The sequence below is a fragment of the Anarrhichthys ocellatus genome, unplaced genomic scaffold (assembly GCF_004355925.1).
Source record: "Anarrhichthys ocellatus isolate YVR2014 unplaced genomic scaffold, GSC_Weel_1.0 scaffold1, whole genome shotgun sequence".
In the NCBI taxonomy this organism is placed as follows: Eukaryota; Metazoa; Chordata; class Actinopteri; order Perciformes; family Anarhichadidae; genus Anarrhichthys; species Anarrhichthys ocellatus.
The window spans coordinates 15,621,175-15,642,971 of NW_022280031.1; the positions used below are offsets into that span (position 1 = coordinate 15,621,175).

At 42.5% G+C, this 21,797-nt stretch overlaps 1 protein-coding gene across 2 annotated transcripts in view; it reads left to right on the forward strand.

The window, feature by feature from the left end:
• Positions 1–1,397: 1,397 nt before the first annotated feature.
• cntn6 (contactin 6) overlaps positions 1,398–21,797 on the forward strand; it is an 88,050-nt gene continuing 67,650 nt past the window's right edge. For both annotated transcript variants that reach the window (XM_031866838.1, XM_031866999.1), the window contains exon 1: positions 1,398–1,536. The gene's annotated coding sequence lies outside the window, so the exon portion shown is untranslated. The remainder of the gene's footprint in view (positions 1,537–21,797) is intronic.

A 21,797-nucleotide genomic window follows, 5' to 3' on the forward strand; every position in this document is an offset into this window, starting at 1 on the left:
CTCGAGTACTTCTAATCCACTTACCTTTTATCTTTTGTGTCTGTGTGTTGTTGTTTTTTTTGTTAGAAATAGTTTTTGCTCGCCCAGAACTCAATTAAAAAAAAATCAGTGAAGCTCAAAGTCATTACCTTGAGTTAAACAAAGGAGACAAACAAATGAATCAAGTTTCAGCAGAGGACAGGGGGGTGAAAGTGGTGACACCAGTGGATGAGGTAAAGCACCCTGATTTTGGTTTGAGGTCCAGAGTAGAAGGACTTTCAGACTCGGATGTTTGATTTATTTGAATAAAAAAGTAAAGAGGACAGCACTCTAATTTGACTTATTTTTTAAATTGCCACACAGGCGTTTTAGGCAAGACGCCTCTTCTTCAGCGTGTATTAATGAATCAAATTAGAATGCTGTCCGAAACTTTCCTTTTTTATCATCCACATTAAGCATCAGGTCTTCAAGGTCTTATCGTGAGTTTATCGTGTTTTGATTTATTTGAATAAATTGAAAGCGGGATTGGAATATTTGTAAACTGATATTTCAGGATTTTCATATCCCAGGTATTCCTCAATCTTGCCATCAGTCAGGACGGCGTTATCAGCTGCAAACGCCGTATGAGGGCAGAGCGTGCATTAACGCGTACTAATATGCACTAAAAGGACGCGCAGCCGGCCCGGCTATATGTCAACAAAGCAATGAGAAGCTCAGATAACAACACACACAAAGGGAGAGCGACTTCGTACTCGGATCAGGTAGGCATTACCCCGCTATATCTTTACATGGCAATCAGTTTTTTGCTGCAATATTAATGCTCTGAATGTTAAATACAGCTGCTTTAAAGAGACAGGTGCCAAAACAGGGTGTTTCAGACAACGATTGAATAAAGGTATGTTCAGACAGACGGTATGAGAAAAATAATATCCTTATTTAACATTAAAGCACGTAAACATGTTAGTAGAAACCCCAAATACAAGTATGAACCTGAACATGAGTGTGATATGTATCCTTTAAATAATTTCAATTATTGTTATGAGAAACAAACCACACATTCTAATGGGTACTTTTTCATCATTCATATAAGAATGGTTGTTCCAAAAACCAAGGTTAGGGATTCAATGAAAAAAATAAAATCATATGAGAACTTGACTCAAAGCTAATGAACGGCTACACACCTGTCAGACCCAGATGCTGAAGGTACAGTATATGATGCACATATGTGTATTCAAGTTTAACTGATGCAAAATGATTTCATAATGCAGAACATTGCCTCCATAAAGCACACAGGCCACCACACGCTAAGCATGCATGGTGCAGTGATTCTCAGGTCGGATGCCATGGTGATGAGGAGGAAACAGTTGGACATAGTTTGATATAAAGGGGGCTGGTCTGAACCTCGCTGTGCTTTATTGGCGTAAAAAAAAAATCAGACAGACGCACTTTGGAGTTCTGAGCAGTCCTTTCATCCACACTGCAGGCTGTGCTGCTCGGCTCTCCGCCCGACCTCCTCTCTCCTCCTGCTTTACCGTCGTGTCTCCTCTTCTGGTACAGGTAAGACATCCGTCAGAGTTATTGTGCAATAGTGTGCGATCTTTCTACAGTTCGGCGTGGATCTGCCTGCTCGCGCGCCGTATTCACTGCCTCGCATTGCCATTGCTTTTTTTTTTTTTTTTGCACCGGTAGCGCGTTAACCTTACAGTGTGAGATGATCGCCCTTTGATGCGCTTTGCACTTCCACGCGTCCCCATTGTTTAAGCATTTTTAAAGAAAGTTAAAGACTCGTACCGGAAAGGCAAAGATCGTGATCCTTTTGCGCATTCCGCCACGCTGCTGCGCACAGTTACACGAGGGCATGTGGTTGCCCGCGTTGAGGAGAGGGGTTAGCTTTGATGCAAGAATAAGTCAGTTTGTTAGACGCACATGAGGTGTGCGCATATGTAGAGGTAGAAGTGCGCATTGTCCTCTCCTCATGCCACCACCGTTTTAATTGATCAGGTGGACGCGCGCGAGACACCTCACGAAATGTTTTTTTCTCACCGACTACTCTGGCAGCCTTCTCGTGCATTATTATGAGATGTATGTTGTTGTTTTCTCAATGCACACAAATAATAAATCCAAATACTCTAGGTATCAACTATCCTACATATGAATTAAAACGAGTGGGTGATTAAGACCTTGATAGCAAATTATTTAAAAGCTTATCCTGAGAAGAATCGCCCACCTACACTGTTTCTTAGTGACTGTGTGTGAGTGTGTGCGTGTCCTGGATGTGCTCGCAGTTTCTGATGTTTATCTCACATTTCAAGTGCTTAGTCACTGCCTCACCTCCTTCTGCAGACGTCTTGAGCCATTCCTGTTAGTTTAATTATGGTTTTCTCATACAAAGGGATCATTAAAAGAAAATTTGACTCCCCCCACGCACACACACTCACCCAGCAACCAGTAAGGAACTACAGCACGATAAATATTCCACCAGCCTGTTTTATTGTGAAATGCAATCCCCCCCATTCCCCACCAACCCCTAACATTGTGAACAATGATCACTCTCCTCTGTCACTTAGTCTTGTGAAATAATGATTCATATTCCACTTTGAGGCCGGCTTAATTTCTGAGCTCTGACTTAATAAACCTGCCACGTCCATGTAGGCCCATCTATTACTCACGGGGGGGTCATCGAGAGAATACATACGGCCCCCTTTACATCCTTATCGGCACATAACGGCGGAGGCAAGGCGGCCACCAAGGTTCCCTTCGTGTAAAGAAAGAAGAAACACTGAGAGAGTACAGTGCATAAACAATTCACAAGAGTATCGTTTCATTCTTGTTCCACCAGGAGTGCAGTGCTGTCTGCATAAAATACAGCTGAGTAACCAACATAAAGTTCAGTCTGCTTCTCGGTGTTTGCAAAATGAGCACGTAAGTTATGTGTCTTCCAGGTGTGCTTCAGGGCGTTTTTTTCTGGGGGAACCCGAGTTAGATGAGGACTCAGTTAATCCGCCGTTCATTCAACAGAGGTGAACACAATGATGAACTGTGTGAAAATGACACATTTGAAATGCTTTGATAATGTGGTTTTACACAGAAACTCCCTGACTTGATTTCATTCAGTGCTGTCTACTGGATTCAGTTTTTGGAGGATGAAGTAAAGGCATCCTGTACATTTCAGTGGATCCCTCCACATTTCAGAATATAAACCCGAACCTTGTTATTTTGTTGTTGTTTTTGAGGTTATCACCTACTCTGCCCGGGGTCTCTGGGTTTTTGTTCAACAGCAACAGTCTGAGCAAGTAGGTAGCGCGGGGTTGAAAGCTAATCTTCACACCGGTGATAGAGATAACAGTGATGTATGGAGCGGATGGGGGCGGTTTAACACCCAGAGCCGACTGTTGTCTAGCGGGGTCAGGTTGCGTGATACCGGAGTGCTGCTTCTGCCAGCTCCTCTCATGCCTGGGATTTGGCTTGTCTTAATAGCTGCGGGTGGATGCAAGCAGCGGATGCGTTAATAAATGCTGCTTTGCAGCTCCGGGATCTGTCAGTCACTTTTGCTCTCCAAGTGAAATACTTCCTTATTGGCCGCTAGCCAGCCAGACGGGCAGCCAGTGGATACAGTGACGTGGTTATGTTGCATTTTATTTCAGTTTTACTGTAAAACCTGGCGGCAACCTCTGGTTCTGCCGGGTGAAGCCAATGCGGAAGTGTCTTAAAACTTGCATTCTCTCTCATGACCATCAGGGGGGCGACTCCTCCGGTTGCAAAAATAAGTCTGATTGTATAGAAGTCTATGAGAAAATGACTCTACTTCTCTCTTGATTTATTACCTCAGTAAACATTGTGAACATGAGTTTATGGTCTCAATCGCTAGTTTCAAGTCTTCTTCAATACAGCATGATGTTCATTTAGTAAATTATGATCCATTTAGAGTCAAATAGACCATGAAGAAGAGTATGTTTAGGCCGGGCTTACTGTGATTGACAGGTCACTGCCGCTACCAGGCCGTATACGGTGTCTCTACGTCACTCCTCCGCATTTCACATATGGTAACTTCTATTACCAAAACAAAAAATCGCCAAACTGTGTAAAACTGATGGCTGTGTTTTGGCCTAAAGGAGAAGCTACACCTGGAAATCTCTGATCTTCTGACTGATTTTTTTATTAAAGCTACTACTAGGAACTTTCATTTTGTATTGATTGCGGCGGTCCCTGTGGACAAACACAGTAGTGTTTCTGAGCGCCAGACTCCCTTTAGACAACCTCTCATTTTACTGCAGCAGGGTCCGACAGTCTGCCCAGCTCAGTCCTGGTTCTAGGTCTCCTGACCCTCCCCTCCCTCCAGAGGGCCATGCTATACGGCCTGGACCTCCAGCAGTATGGTGTCGGTGGTGGCTCCTAGTGGAGTGCGACGGAGCAGCGAGGCCAAGCTCTGCTCCTGGCTGGTGTGGAGCACTTCACCTCCCGCCGGAGCTGCGACCTGGTGGCACAGATGACAAGCATTAAGAATAACCAAATAAATATAGCCAATCATCTCGCTGATGGTCTAGTTTACGTCAGCATTAAATTGAGATTAGATAGCTTTCATAACCAGTTAAAAGTTCCTCACAGTAACTTTAATTAAGTTTGATATCTGCAATCTTCAATCGATAGAATATTTTGCTTTGTGAGTGAGCTAATTTGTAACAATTTTAAAAACCTAAATCTCCAGGTTTATTGAAATAGAAATAGAAATAGAAAGAATAGAAAGAATTGTGTGTCTTCGATCCTGTTGTTTGTCAGCGTAATCATACTGTAGCCGGGAGGAAGGACCGGAAGGAACGATATCAATCAAATGTGACCAGATCACACCTAAGAGGCCCCGCAGCCTTGAGATTAAAAGTAATTTTTCTTTATGAAAATGACCTTTAGGTCACAGAGGCTCGAGTTACTCAACGGAGGAATGCACACCAGAGACGGCATACATTATTTGATGTTGTCATTTAATTTGATTGCTGTCAGTTTAAGACGAATCCAAGTGTGGTTATTATTATTGATCGGCTGATGCCTATCAACGTGCACTTTAATAACTTTGATCATAAAATGTCACCAGCCGAACACAGAAAAATAAATAGATCGGTGGAAATTGTTTTGAACTTTCATCTGTTGCTCGCATTTGATCTTCTTGATATGGTGCTCAACAATGATGTACACAAGGGATGAATACTTTTTTGCTATTTGTCTACCTTTGGAGATGCTTCAGGAGAGGCATCTGATTACTGAACTACTATTCTTAATTGACTGAGTAGTCTTCTTATGTATTGAAGTTTTGTCACATTATCCCCATATATCATAAGCTAATATCTGTTAACTAGCATTGTAAATTCGGGTGCAGAACTTGTTTAGGCAGCATACCTACATAGTTAGGTTTAAGAAGAGATTGTGTTCTGGGTTCAAATAACTGTTTGTTAGTCAAGGACGTAATTTATGTACTAAAACTGAGGTGAAATAAGTCAACTTTGACTTGGTTTCACACAGGACGTGAACAGTGGTCTGCACGTAGGTTTTAAAGGATTAACAATGCATTACTTTTTGTAGGTTCTGTATAAGTATGAACAGCCTGAGTCTGTGATGAAGGGCTACAGCTGCACCTTATTGCTATTTTACAGAAAAACACGATTTTCATATTCAAGAAGCCGGAACTAGAAAACATTTGGCATTTCTGCTTGAAGAATGGCTCAAGGATTAATTTCTTATCAAAATACTTGCAGATGAATCAAGTAATCATTTCAGCTTGAGTTACTTTCTGACCATAACTATCTCAAACAGCGTATTCAACCATAAAAAAATAAAAAATAGTATAAACCCTTTTATTTAATGCCTCCAAGAGCTGCTGAACCTTAAACTCGGAGCAGTTTGTTATTCAGTGGAGAGATTTTCTGACCCATAATGATCCAAATATTGTTTAAGAGGCTTTTATAGCCTGGCAGGAATTTAATCCTGCAAAAACACAAAATGATTGCGACTACTCGATATTAGTCTGGGCCAATATTGCAGTTGGGGATGCATCACCGCGAGACAAATGCAATGTTTTCTGATCTCAAGCCACGGCAGTCAGGCGAGATTCAGAGGGAGGCTGGAGGTGCAATGTGAGGACATGTGGTCGGGCTGCAGGAGGCCAGGTAAGCAGGACAGAGTGGTGACCTTCGCTCTCTGATAGACACTGACAGAAGCGTGATGGAGGCTGTGCAGCCAGAGTCATGTTGAGTTATTTCTGACATGGAGCTGCGAGAGACAGAGAGCAGCATTTTACAGCAGAGTATTGGAATGAATGAAAGAACCTGACCAACAGCCGCCTTAAAGTTTGCTTGGAACACATGCCAAAGTTGTACTTGTCAGCTGTTGAGTGGAGCAGGTAGTGTATCCCGTGCAAGTGCAACATGTTAACTGTACTTGGGTTTGATTTGTAATTTGCTTTTCTCAGCAGAACCGTTACCTCTGTGTGATCTGCCTTTGTCTAATGCTCTCTGGCAGAAGAAGCACTGCTTATGAATAAATCAGAGCCCTCACTTTCAACTGCTTTGAAGGATAGCGAATGGAATTACCATGTACTGTACCACACTGAACTGGGAGCTACTTTCATCTTTTTTTTTTGCCCTCCCGTGTGCTAAAAATATTCCGACAACAGAAAAGTGCTTTCTATACATCATATCGCTAAACATATGTACAATTTCATAAATAATTCCAGTTCCTGTAGTGGTTTTCCACAACAATAGTTTTTGACTATCAGCTATACATATGAACACGGCTGTGAACCCGTCAGTAATGGTATCGGGATTTGGCACAATTCAACTTCAATTGCTTATCCGTTACGTAAGACGGCCACCTTCACTCAGTGGTCACCCGCGATTCAAGACTAATCTTCTTAGCCATGCGACATATTTGTGTTTGGAAAGCAGCAGATTATTTTTATGTCAGATATATCCCAAGAAATATATCATCTGACGAGAGAATGATTTATTTATTGTTTATTAAAGCTGCTACGAGGATATTTCATTTTGTGTTGATTTTGACGGTCCCTGCAGACACAAGCGGTAGTGTTTGCAAGCACCGGGTCTCTTTAGAAAACCTCATTTTACTGCAGCTGGGTCAGCAAGTCAGTCCTGGTTCTGGCTCTCCCCTGCCTCCCTTCCCTCCAGCAATACAGCTCAGGCCTCCAGCAGCATGACGTCCGTGGTGGCTCCCTGCGGGGACTGGCAGAGCAGCAAGGCAAAGCTTTGCTCCTGGCCGGAGGAAGAGATGCTGCCGGCAGCGGAGCTCTCCACCTCCCGCCGGAACCTCCAACTGCAGGTTGAAGGCAGCAGCGAAGCTGGAGTTGGGCCTGTCCACGGTGGGCAGGTTGCTGCCGGAGGCCCCGTTGGAGTCTGAGCTGAAGAACCTGCATGATTTAATTCTACAGAATCGGAATTTGTGGCACCGACAAGCATTAAGAATTATACAGAAATAGCCAATCTTCTTGTTGATGGCCTCGTTTACTTATGGAGGTGATATCCAGGCGTCAGTATTAAGTTTAGACTGTTACCGGTTAAACCGGTTAAAGGATCCTCACAGTAAAATGTTTGTCAGGGAGCAGATTGTAACAGTATGTCTTTGTTTAGATACTCTTTCACCTTAGCACCAGTGCCAATATTCCAGATTTTGATTACCAATGTCTAAGTCTGTAGCTGCATTCCAACACAGAATTACCAAAACCAATATTGAAAGTAGCAGCTCACAAAATAGCATGAGGGAAAGAAGTTTTATCCAAAGTCTAAATATAGCAACAGATACCCGCTATCAGCACAAGCCACAGTGAAAGCTTGAAAATTTACGAACAGGCTTTTCAGTCAAACTCCGAGGTGTGAGGGAGAGATGACTGACGATAAAACCTCAGAAAGAAGACGGGAGCTGAGCTTAGTTCCCTCTTAACAAATCCTCTGTTGCCCCGGCGTCACGAGCACATTAGCGCCGGTGCGCGTTTTTTTTCAAAAGCGGACTCTACTTCAAGTCAAGCAACACCTGCACAGCGCTGATAGAAAGAAAGCCTGTAATATGAACCTGTCACACGGCGCCTGTGCCAACTCTGAAATAGATGGTACTCATAACAGGTGGCGTATCAGCTCATCATTAGAATGGAACCCCCCTCCCCCACGAGAAAATGTGTTTCGGGGGAATAATTCATGTCCTCCCAAGTCATTCCAAAAGCATGTTTTAGAAGTTGAGTGATGTGTGGATTTTTGGAAGCTGAAATAAGACTGATAGTTTGTTAGTGAGATAAAACCCGGACTTGCATGAAGTGTTGGTTTATTCCAACTGAGGACATACTGGACTTAGTGGAGGATGGTGTGCAGCCCTGGAGCAGCTTTGTGCCTTTAGAGCAATGTATGGATTTTACTATCTGGAATAGGAAGCTTCAGTCTGTGATGGAAATTTCATCCCGACCCTTCACATCATTTTTTTTCCTGCCAGAATGTGTTTCAAGCTATACATTTCGAGGAGGAATGTGACTTCACAGCAGCAGCTGTCACGTGAAAAGAATGACGACCGGAGTCCATCCGGCCACGCATTCACTCTCATTCACAAAAGACGCAACTTCGCAGGGATTCTTCTTCTTCATGGTTATTGCTATTCAGAGCTGAGCACGAGGCAAACGATGTCGGTCAGGGAGTGCCCCGTGATGGAAAGGTCTCCCTGGAAATGACAGTTTGTGTTTCTCTCCAGGCAGCGGTTTGCATTTCTTCATTGCTGCTCTACACCTCAATGTCAAAACACACAAACGTGAATCTTTCACACAGCGTGGCTGGCAGCCTGCCTCTTATTCTGCTATTTCAACATGCAATTTGCTGTTCGCAGATGTAACGTTGAAGTTCGTAGTAATGTCTGAAACAGTAGGTGATTTATTTCAGACGGAGGTAGATGAGAAGCCGAAGCCAGGTGACCGTCAAGTCTATAATATAATGTTCTATAACTATGCTTTCATTAGCGTATGATCACCTGTAACTAAGAATTGTTGTAGGGAACGGGTCCTCTTCACGGAGTCCGCCATGTTGCACCGCCATTTTTCTACAGTGGCCCAGAGCGGACAAACCAAACACTGGCTTTTGCGTTTTTACGTTACCTGAAGTCTGTCGTAGTTCTCCGACAATTGAGTAATTGTTTAGTTGATCATTAGAATATTAAGCAACAACTAATGTGTTAATCAGTTAATTGTTTGAGTCTTTGATCATGGAAAAATGTATATTGCAGCCTCTCAAATGTGAGGATTCCCTGCTTTTGTCATTGGGATAGCTGACAATGATGAAAAATAATTGTTTGTTCCCTGCTATTAATTTATCACTGTCTGACTTCCGTTGCTCCGACAGTATTGTTATCATGGTAAGGACGGCCTCTTAGCGAGGCGAATGGCACTCGGCAGCCCATGTTACCACATTCTTGGAAAAGAAGGAGTGAGCGGAGGGGTATTCAGTTTGTTGCAATGTGCATCCACACCGCTAGATGGCACTAAATCCTACACACTGTCGCTAGAATGTAATTCTGCATTCCATTTGAACTGGGAAGCAAGGATTTCCGATTTCCCAGTCCGAAATTTCAAGTGGAACACCACCTCAAGTCGGATTTTCAATTTGGAAAGTCGGACGAACCCCACCAATCAAAATCCAAGATAGCTGCTCTGCGCATCAACAGTAAAAAAGCTGTAGTAAACTGCTATTTATTAGCACTTGTCTCTTACTTATTTCCCATTAAATAACTCATACATCCAGTACTGTTCAACTGTACTGTCTGCGAACATGTTGCTACGGTGTTTGTATGTGCAAAATGAAGCCGTAATGTGTTATCAACTGGAATTGCTATTAAATGCTAACCTGGATCTAGCAAACACCATTAAGTTTTCCGATTTAATGTACTAGAACGCAGTCAACTGGGGTGCGACGTCATTCCCAGCTCCAAATTCATGTTTCCGGGGTAAATGGAATGCATCATTAGTATGACCATCATTGTTAAATGCATTTCTTCCACTTTTGCTCTGCAATTTTAGCCCTTGGTGATTCGTATTTACGTTGCCGCTACCAGCTGTGCGGAACCCTGTCCACCTTCCCATCGCTCCTCTCTTCATATTCACAGCAGATAGAAGAAGTTAGTGGAAATTACTTTCCCTCTGGCACTTCCATCCATCAAACCCTGTCTTAAGTCCTATCAGATGTTGACAAACAATGTGAGCGCGTGTGATGTTTTATGAATTCCACATGCTCCTTGATGCTCGATGCCCCAGCTATTTTTAATATACATGTATTCTTGCCTCAGCTCTGAAGGACGGGGGTTGGTTCTGATCAAGTGTGACACCTTGGCTAAGTGATCGTGATAGCATTTGACAATCAGCTGCTTTCCCGCTGCATGATTCGTAATGGAAAACTATTAATCCAATAAGTGTACACCCAGGTAGCTGTATGCATGTGTGGGGTGCTTTGGGGTGGGTGCATTTGTCTGCTATTTTTGCATCTGGGTTAACCCACGTAATCTTACTCTAATGCAATCTCATTCTGTGATGTGGTAACATCACCTCAGTGCTGAATTTAATGTCAGAACCCCACTCAGCAAGAAGTCTGTAATTTAGAGAGAGAGCCGCGGAGAGTTCGATGGAGGATCGAGAATCTCGTAACGTTATCTATGTCTACTGTACGGCGAGCTATTTCCACAAATGGGCCCAGAAATACATCTTTTAAACTTCTGTGAACGCGATGCTTAGCTTGCAGAGGAGGCTGAATCTAAAAGATTCTTTGCGGATTCTGTGCACGAATGTATCAGTCAGCGGCTGTATGCATCCCACTTCTGTGAGCGTGCATTCAAAGACTGCACGCAACATTGCAAACATGAATGAGAAAGCAGGGAGCATAATGAGAGCTTCCTTTCCATTAAAAGAGAGTTTCCAACACCCCTCTCTTGTAATCTACGGAGGAACATAAACGGTGAACCTTGGCAGCCTGCAGCATGATTAATGCACTGCACACTAAATGGATTTGCAATGAACCAGTCGTGTGATGAGCTGCTTACGCTCGCATTAAGCTGGCACCCCGACAGTGGTGTGGCTCTTCCCGCTCTTTTTATGTCGGGAATTTGCATGGCAAATAGCCACCGCAGGCTCATTCCTGTGAATTTGTGTGACCAGAGTGAGTCATCCATCACAAATACCGGCCTCGGCTTTTCTCAAGTTTTGTTTTAAGACCGGGGCATACTCCCCGCTCTCTGGAGCAGGTCAGCCGGTCAAAGGCCCGTTTGTCCTCCGTTAGGGGTCCGTCTACTGGCAGCCTGGCTGCGTTGTTTTCATCTCCAGGGGCGCCGTCATGTCACCTGTCCCTGGGACCTGCACCAATTACCCCCCCTGACTTTCCCCAAGCAACAGCCTCAGCCCCAGCCCGGCTCCTCAAGATTTCCGAGAAATCTCATAGCCTTTGCACAATGAGAAATAGCCCCTGACGTCTGTGATTATTCCAAACCTTTAAACTGTCTCTTCCTATAACACTTACTGAGTTGTGATGGATTAAGCTTTATCTTCACGGCCACATTGCACCTCTTATTTTTTGCACGGGATTGTTTATGTTTGTGTCCGTCCAGAGAAAAAAAAAAAAAAAAAAAAAAGCCTCTCCTAGCAGGAATTCATCAATGCGCTTCGTCCTAATACCGGGGCAGCGTGAAAACAGGCTGCGGGGTCTAATGCATTAAGACCGCAGCCATCCTTCAACCCCCTTCCACTGATTGTGCATTGTGATTTCATTACCCACAGGAATGTTCTTGTACTTTTATCTCAAAATTGGGTGAACTAAAAATCGCCATTTTCCTCGTAGAGAAAACACTTCCCGGAGATACAAGGGCATTTCTGTGTATCTACTGTGCCGACACACCTTTTATAAACACATATAGATCGTCACCCCGGCCAAACACAACAATAGCTGGACCTTGGCTGCTACAATTTGTGGTTGAATTTAAGTGAATGAGCACCCATAATGGTCATAATAAAAATAAAAAAAGTCATAATATTTCTTATAGAAAAGCTGTTGCTGGAGCTATGATTGAGGGGGGGTTTGGGCTATGGCCTGTGATGAGTGAAGCCACCGCCTTGCCGCGGTGGCGGAGGATGGATGGCCTCAGAGTACAAGGTCCAGCAGAAATGTGCCCACCGTGCCGTTAGGGGATAGGGAGGAGATGATTCATTTTCAGCATCACTTCACCCAGGATGATCTCATTACTTGGTGCGAGTGGACAGTCCCAGCGATGGGAACTCGGCCGAGTCCGCAGAGCCTCCACCCTGAGAGGCGTGTCATGCTCCGCTGTTTGTGTATCGATTATAGAATATAATGGATGGATGGAGGAGCACAGATGGTGTCCTTTCAGAGGATTTTATGCAGGTGTGTGTTGAAAAAAATCCTTTTTTTGTGGCAAAAATAATAGTAATCTGACCGTGATATTTTTTTGTTGTTGTTGAGATTATTAACAGCATAAATTTATAAATATTGAGTGAATGTTATTTACAATCTGCTTTTATCGCTTCAACACCAAAATGTTAAATTGCTGAATCCTGTGCATGCAGGAATTTCAATTATAATGCAGACATTTGCACAGTATTGACAAGCCTTATTATTTATTAATAATAATACCTTGTCTTGATTAAAGACGTGTAACCAGAGTGTGAGAGAGTGAGGATCTTCTGTTTGTCCCGTTCTCCTCTTTTAGTTTTTTGGGGATTGATGATTATTGTTCTAATTATAGTATAAGACAATATTAAATAATCACAAATCAGAATCTGGAAGTGTTCAAGGCTACGAACACGTAGAGCGAAGATGATCATACCTCCGTGTGCGCTAATTAAAATGAGATACAACTTCCTATCTGAGTCGCACACCACAGAGTGCCTCGTGTTTTAACAGTGTGCAGTGGGGCGAGAGCGCAGGATCTCAGGCCCTTGTTAAATAAAAACAGAGAGATGAAACAGCATTTTAATGACCCATACCTACACTGTAGCTTATAGGAAGAGGTTCCTTGTCTTCACATGTTTAATGAGGGTATTGGTTGGTCAGTCGGTTATCTGAATTAAAGGGGACCAGGTGTACCCAAGTACTCGACTGCAAGAAAAGGTCTGAACATTTCTACATTTTGCATAAGTATTAACTAAAATATATTGAGGTAATACATTTTAAATCCTTGTCAAGTAAAATCTGAGATTTGTTTCTAAACACATTACAGATGTTAGAAAATAATTGCTGAAAACATGTGAACTATATATAGAATTGTACCATTTTTTTGTTTAGAATTATTATTTTTTAAATCATGGCTGAGGAGCCATCCTTAGCATAAGGAGCACTTTGTGTGCTAACGTTACAGCCTCCACTGTAGCCTACTCTGTCGCCACTGTTTCGTCTCTTAAACGGTGGATGAATTGTTTTGAGTGTCACATCCCCCGCTAAATGATTCGTTTCATCACCAGAATTTGATCAGTTCGGTCCGATAACATTTGGAATGTCTAGAAAAGCCGTGCTTATTGAATTATTTTATCCCCATTCACGTTGTCATAGGGCTAAAATGGCAATTAGCCGGCGGAAGTCTCTGGTGAGCATGCTCTGCCAATACAGCATGCGTGTTAACATTCTGCAGTAGTAGCCAATATATTGTATATACTGTAACTGTACATATGTAATGTGTACAGCTCTCACCTCTGATCGGCTGACACGCCTCCAGCGTTTCTGAGCAGAGACTGCTTATTTCCTCCCGATCTTGAAACCTCATTTTTCACACTAGATGATTTCATTCTCATTTTACTGGACGGTAATAATACATCTTTCTGTGTTTTAGTACTCATAACGCTTAATTTTATATTATTATGTATATTATATTAGTTGTTCATGACTGAGCCCTTAAGGTGAGACACCACAGGCAAAAACATTGTTTTTTTTCATGCACTGGTCAATTTCTTGGATTTGGGGCTATTTTGCATGTCTTCTTTCAGACTTGTGGTCAAAATACATCTATTACACACATTCACGTGTTTATTTTACCACACGCTGTCCATTCTGTAGATTTCTCCCACATTCACCAAAAGTTTGTATGAGAAAATGCCTCATTTGCATATTGAAACATACCATTTCAGAAAACTTGTAAAACAAAAATATTTGTCATAATGTAGGTAATCAGCTGGAGAAGTTTCATGGTGCTATCTATTAGTTAACAATAAAGTCAACAACATGAGTACTTGGTTGAATTTGGGAAAAGATGGTTTGGCTTAAAATAACTATAGAAGTGGTGTTACTTAAGAGGTTACATGTCAGTGGTGACCGGTTTCGCACAGGACATGAACAGCTGTTTCCTAGGTGAAAGTCCGGCGTCGTACTTCCTGGTTCACAATTGTGTAGATTAAGTGCGAATTGAGTTTATAGGAATTATAAGAATTACATTACTTTTCGTAGGTACAGATGTGAGCAGGTTGAGAACAGACTCAACAGTAAGCTTGACTTGAAGTTCTCTAGTAAGCTTCTTCTTTTTGTTTTTTATTTCTGACATTTTCAGTCGAACTTTTTTTTTTTTTTCAAAGGTCAAAACTGTGGCAAACACTAACAATACCCCCATTAGTTCTGGTTTCACTAAGAAATCCCAAAGCCCCGGTGCACAGTTGGCCAAGTGACGAGCGTCACAAGCTGAACCAGGTGTCTCGTTTAATCTAGATCAGAAAGAAGATATGTTTTCTCAGCCTTTGATTGTATGTTTGTTGGCAGAGGATTTATATTGTTTTCCACTGCTCATCGCTCATAATGTTCTGCATTAATTGTGATTGAGTCTATTTCAGTGCATTTATCAAACAAATGCCTCCATGTGTTACCGACGCCGCTGTGGCAGTTGTGCAAAGCTGGACATGTTCTCCACCCGTTGACACTATTTTGAAAAAAAGGCATTCTGCAATTGCAAAGAGAACTGTGAAGAACTGTTTGCCAAATGCAAGTGACCCGAGATTAGCTTGTAAAAATGAGAGATTTAATTTCTCTGTGACACACTTTAGTGATTTATTACAATTAGAGAGAACGCTTGGAGTGCATGGGCGTGAAAAGTGACCTTGCAAATTAGAGCAGCCAGATGGTTGTGTGAAACAAACACAGGTTGGTCGGACCTATTTTAGAAGTTCGCCGCATGTGTAGTAGGTATTCCAACACAGGAATAAAGCTTTTGGGGAATGACATGTTGTAAAAACTGTGTTTATAGACACTGTATGTGAGTCTCACACTAAAAGGCAACCACACAAGATTTTCCACACAAGATTTTTCAAAGATAAATGTGTTTTGACTTGGAGACTGAGGTTGAATTTGTCCATAATTGCTGTGCATTTTCAGAAATTGGTTAGCTAGTAGTGGTTATTTTAATGTGTTTGCTTTGCACTGTACTGTTGTTTCTAGGAAGTACTAAGAGCAGAGCCATAAAGACTCTGTCAGCTGTTGTTTGCAGGTTGGACCAGTTCAGTAGCTGAATGATGTTGACTTTGTCAAGGTTGACCTGAATGCGTGTATGGCTTGATAGGGATGACATGCTCTCTGCTGACATCGCCTTTGATGTCTTTTAAAGTGACATGGACTAGAAGGTAAGACTCAGCAGCCACCATACTGATTCTGTTTAGGTAAGGCTGTCCTCCCTTAAAGTGACACTTCACCATTTTTCCAACCTCATCTCTGTATATTGGTCGCAGTATTTCTGTTAAGTAAGGCTGGCTGTGACCAACTGCAAATCAGTACATATTTTTAAACAGTGGACATCTCAACATTCCAAAACAGGAAAGCCACAGGTGTAGAGCATATGATGACATTAATGACGGCTTGACCTACTGGAACATTTTAGTGGAACAGAGCCATCGTTAACGATATAAGTTACTGTGCGTTTCCTGCTCCGAGCATCTGGCGGGACAAAAGGCAGGCCTTAAGAGAAGATATAAAAGAAACACAAGTCAATATAAAAAGACACTCAGAAAACAGCTAAAGTTAAATTAAATATATTAAACGGGTGCATAAAAAAGTTATAATTCTTTTCCCTTCAGCCGTGCCTCGGATAAAGAGGACTGGAGACCAACTGTGACCATAAAGAGTTGTGCTTCTTGATAGCATGCTAACATTTAGCCTAAACGCACAGTACATTACATGCCGCAAGTAGACTGCTGTTCAGGTTTACGTAGTGTGTCCATTATTTGAAAAGTTCTTTCATGTCAAGAGCTGCTATCAACATGCTAAATAGCTAAATTTGCTGGCCACACACTGCTTTGTATCGAGGAGAAAAAAGTCAACACTATCATCCCATTGGGGTCCTTTTCTGGCCGCCTGACTAATGTAAGTTTTCATTCTCCTTTTAGTTCACAAGCAACTCATTAGCTCATTTCGCTAAAGTAAGCTAAAAGTGACTAAAGCTGCAAATTGGTTGTTAATGTTAATTGTGATTAGCTTGGGCAACATTAGCTTTCATCTCACCGGACACTCGTAATTGAGATAATAAATACCACCTAATTTTGCTTTAGTGTAAAGTAAAATGTAGCCTACTTGCATTACTTTGTGTTAGGTTTCATTGTTGCATGTCTGTGTGCTAAATATGAAGCTGTGTCTAGTTAGCTCAGCTTTGACAAAAAACAGGGAGAATAGCTAGCATAGCTCTCCAAAGGCTATTTTTCTTTAGTTTCTCAATTTCAACTCTTCATTTTCACAAAAAAAACGTTACGTTACATAAAAAAAAGAGTAAAGATAGAAGTAGTGCAGTCTTTGTAAGTGTTTTAAGGGCTGGAATGCATTTATATCTGTACTTTTAAATTATGGGTTGACCAAGAAAAGAATAGCATGCCGAGGTAGTTAATATCAGAAGAATTTTCCTGATTGACATTAGTCCGTGTTTTCAACCTCGGTGGACAATCAAAACTGCTTCTTACGCTTTAAATCATGCGTTTGCTCGGCTGTGTGTTTTTACATTGTTTTGTATTTGCTACTTTAGACTAAGGGACAGAGGACAACATCTGGTTTCAGCTGACTGCATTTTCTACTTTACTTTTTATCCGAGTGTCAAAATTGACAGATTGTAATGTTTAAAGTTACCAGCTGGCTGTTGTGTCTGTCTGTTCACGGCTTGTGCTCCGAATGAAATGTTTGTCCGGTTGTGGAGTGAAATCACTCAGCATTGGACAAAGATTCATCATATCAGGATCCCCTGATGCACAGCTTTTGTTTTACATTTTTACACTTACCGTAGGAGGTCATTCCGTTTACAAAGTCAAACCGGCTTGACCACATAGATACACCCTCACCTGAAGCTAATGGTTCGCTTCAAAGGTGGTGATTTTAATTGATTAGTTCATGTTTAATACAGACAGCAAGTGACTGTTATTCCAGATGTCTAAAGGCCAGTTCACGTTTTAATATGCACATATTGGACCGCGTGAGCCAGACGGGATGAAGTGGGATAACATCAAATGAGAAAGTGGTGAACTGGCTTAGCTTTCCCACAACGTCGCTGTATTTCCGTGAGACGCTTGTCAGTTCAGCTTACTGAGATTAAAATGAATCTACAAAACCTGTAGGGAAGGCAAACCAATAAATTTGATCATCTCGCAATGTTTGCAATGAGCCTCACCTTCATTGCGAACGACATGCTCCCTGGAAAGACAAAAAAAGGCTTTCACATGGCTTGCCTTAATGTCCAAAGTGTGGCAATCTTCTTTTAATCTCCCCCACAGCCTCATTGCTCTCAGCAGGCCACATCACTCCCTGCTTCGTTTTATATGTCGATGCTTTCTCTTCTGCGCTATCAGAGAAAATATGACAGATTCAATTCCAAGCAATCAGCCAGTGCAACATTTGTTGAATTTGTTTTTCCTTCTGCTGACATTTCTTTTTACTGCCCATAGTCATTGCTGTGGCGTTTGAATACTTGACCTCCCAGATGTCATTCAAACACCCTGTCCACTGGACCATTATGTAAAGTTTTATTTCTAGTTCAGTGACGCCCAAGTCTGCTGCCTCACCGGAAAGTGGCTCAATGAAACACATTTATGGATCCTTGTGAAAGAGGTAGTGGCGGAAGCGTAGCGGTGTGACTACTTGTGGGTAGTTCAGTGGCTGAAGTTTTGTTCACGCCCCAATATATTGGAGAAGGAAATGTCGACTGAGGCAATCAGTCAACATGCAAATGTGCATGTCAAAGTTCACCAAAGTTGAAAAAATTTACCTCAGAAATAATATCATATCTATCTGATACGAAGTAATGCCAGGGCCTCCAATATTAATACGGTTATCATTAATTCTTTTTTACAGTAAAAGTACCTAATGTTGCATCATATAGAGGAGAAAGATGTGTCATGAATTTTGAGGAGATTGCATTTACGTGCCCAGAGACACTGACAGGGCCGTACATATAAGACGGATGGGGTGGGGGGCCTCTAGAGGGAGCTATTCCCAAAACAGTAGCCGAAGTCACTTATTCAACTGTAAAAAACAACGCATTGTTCTGCCCTGTCTCCTACACAATTAAGTTCCCATGCAACTAAACTGCATTCTTACATTTCGAGGGAAAAATTGGTTAAAGTTGTAAAGTGAAACAAAGAACAAAAATACAACCCAGACTACTTGGTTAGGTTTACTAAAACATTATGGTGATTTAGTTACTGTCAGGATCCCTGTCAGACCAGACACCTCCCATGGCCACACAGCTGCAGCTACTTCAGCTAATCACCTCCTGCAGGCTGACACACCAGACTCAGGTCCCACTAACAATTCCCCTGGCAATATATAAACTCTGGTCCTGCAGTCTGGGGTTGTCAGGTCGTGCCGTCTTTCACCCACTTCAACCCTGTATCACCTTCTGCCTGGAGCACCTGCCTCTGGTGTCCGTCGGTCCGGGAATCCCCCGTGCCCTCCTTGTGTTAACAGACTACACACCGCCGCTCTGCCCTCCATTGTGTTACGGACTACACACCGCCGCTCTGCCTACCCTCCGGTGTCGAGCTACGGGACATCACACCGTCGAGCTGCCTGCCCTCCGGTGTCGAGCCACGGGACTCACACCATCGATCTGCCTACGCTCTGGTGTCGAGCCACGGGACATCACACCATCGAGCTGCCTGCCCTCCGGTGTCGAGCCACGGGACTCACACCGTCGATCTGCCTACTCTCTGGTGTTGGACCACGGGCTCCACACCTTCCTGTCCTCTTTATTCAGGCTAAATAAAACCTGTTTATATCAACTCCTGTCTCCTGTGGTCTTGCTATTGGGTCCTAACTGTGAACCCCCGTGACAGTTACAGACTGAAGATAAAGTAAGTCATCACTGACTTTTAGTTTCACACGAGACACAAACAGCTGTCTCCAGGGTGATGTCCTGATGTTTGATTTATCCAGCCCGATCTCCTCCCTTTGTGGACGATTGCAGACTATCAATAGATACATATTTGTAATAGGTCAATAACACCCGTAATCCGGGAGGAAATGCGTTTCCCTCGAACCGTATTTGACAGTGCAGTTTCTGGGAATGGGAATGTGATATTGGCTGCATTGTTGGTAAATATATATATATACACTCCTAAATGGTGTGTAACTAACTAGTGTACACTGGGGCTGTTATGAGGAAACTGACGCAGGATTTTCCAGCGTTGACGCACGCAGCAATTTCTGGTGTCGTTTCTTGCGTGTCAGCAGACGTGATTGCAGGTGACACACCGGCTATGTGACGTGGCCTTGCACCTAATTGTCCTCATGCTGTCGACCTATTTCTTTTATATATTCCAGACAGAACAGCCATGATAAAGGCATCATTTCCTGTCCCTAGCTGAATTCTTTTCCTATGAAAAAGCCATCAGATTTTGACTGTTGAGAACAGAAAACACTGCTGCTTTTTTAAACTCAGTGAAGGCTGAGTAGAGGGAAACAAAACAGCAGAATGTCTCAGATTGAGAACTTTCATGCCCGCTTCTTCTTACTGGCTGAGCCGCTGTAACGCTGAACTGTAGTCCAGCTGGACACACCGTCTCTGACCCTTTATGTTGTGATCTGGGCTTAGACAGCACCCAGACATCCCCCCCTCCTGAGCTCTGGGCAGAAACAGACGGTGAGTGTTCGCTGTGATAGCAAAAGCAACTTTGAGTCATGGCCTATCAGAGGCAGCCTGGCTGTGGGAGCTGGATGGGATTTGAAGACCTGGCCCTCCATTAATCATATTCAAATCAGCATCCGACTGAATGCCTCTCCTAAGCTCCTCAATTCTCACTGGAGCTTATCTTAATATGGACAGATGAAGCCACAGTCCTGTTTGTCATTTCCACAGCCATTGTAATCGTAGTCTCATCGGTCATTATTGATAGTGTCAAAAATTCCTGATGACTTTAAGATGTGCAGTCGGTTTGTTTACAAACAGTTCATCAAATTTAACCAGCAGCAATCAATTCTTGCTTCACGCAGATTAACATAATGTATGATCTTTAAATGAGCGGTTCTAATAGTTGTTTTGTTACGAACACGGTGCATCATTTGTACTGTCAAACGATCTTAATTGATAAAAAGAGAAGAGAGGTTGCAGTTTGCTACAACGCTGTATAAATCTTTGAACTTCACTCAGTCCAGTATTAGTTGAACAATGACGAGCAGTTTCGATAATACACAGCCGGTCAAAAAACTCCTAATTCTACCGAGAACCCACCGAGATATACGCATGTTTAGAAAGATAAAAATTGCATTATGCTCTCAAGGACTATAAATGTCAAATGGGAATTTGTCTCAGAAGGTTTGTCTCTGTCTGCATCTCAATGATGTTCAGCGCAACACACGGCTTTAAAGTATTTGCCTCTCGTTCCCATTTGAATTGTCCCGGATGAAAATAATATTCAAAACAAACAACCAGCGCTGCAGACTCCGATCGTTTCTGACCTTCAGCACATAAAGCATATCCTGTGTATGGACCGGTAGACACGTCAAAGTGGCTTGGTTATGGGTGCATGTAATATATGGACTTCTAATGGAGCATGATGTATTAAAGTCCAAACTCATTACCAGCTGTGATCCAGTGCTGTTTGGTGATGAATGTGTTGTTATTACGGAAAATCGTTTGCATTCGTTTCTGATGATGGACAAGTGTTTGCTTTACATGTAATACAGTACGCCACCAATGCAATCATATTGCTTGACACTCATCTTGAGATTTATATATATTTAAATAGAAACAATACTATAATTACTGTGTTCGCTCAGGTTACAAATATTTTATGAAACTGTTTGTTTGCAGACCAGATTAATTGCTATAATATTTCCATTTCCCCGCTCTCACCTCACAGGCCAAAAGAGACGTCTGTAAATCACCTTCCTGTGATGTTCATGCTGTTGTTGGGGTTTACCGTTTGTAAAAACAGATCCGTCTACAAATGCTGGCAATATGCTGAAAATCCACTCGGGGGGGATTTGATGAGTTAGGAAACCTGTAATGAGTAAGACTTGGATTAGGCTCCACACCTGTCTATTATACCCGAAGCTGCAAGCAGGCCACCTCTCGTGTTAAGCGCTTCAAATGCTACGGCCAACGGGGACAAAATGTACATTTTGAAGAAGCTGAAATCCTCTAAGGTGTTGTCAGAAAAACTGCACACAGCAACACTTATTTCCTCACACTGCTCTGCGATGACTCACAGCAAAGTGAAGCAAAAGGTGTTAATGAGTCAGGCTTCTTTGGACACAGCTCTTGTTTACCGCTCCTGTTAGTTTGAAATTTTGCTTTAGCAGTGAGTTTGGATTTGTTGTGCCTGTGGGGGCGAAGAACTGTAT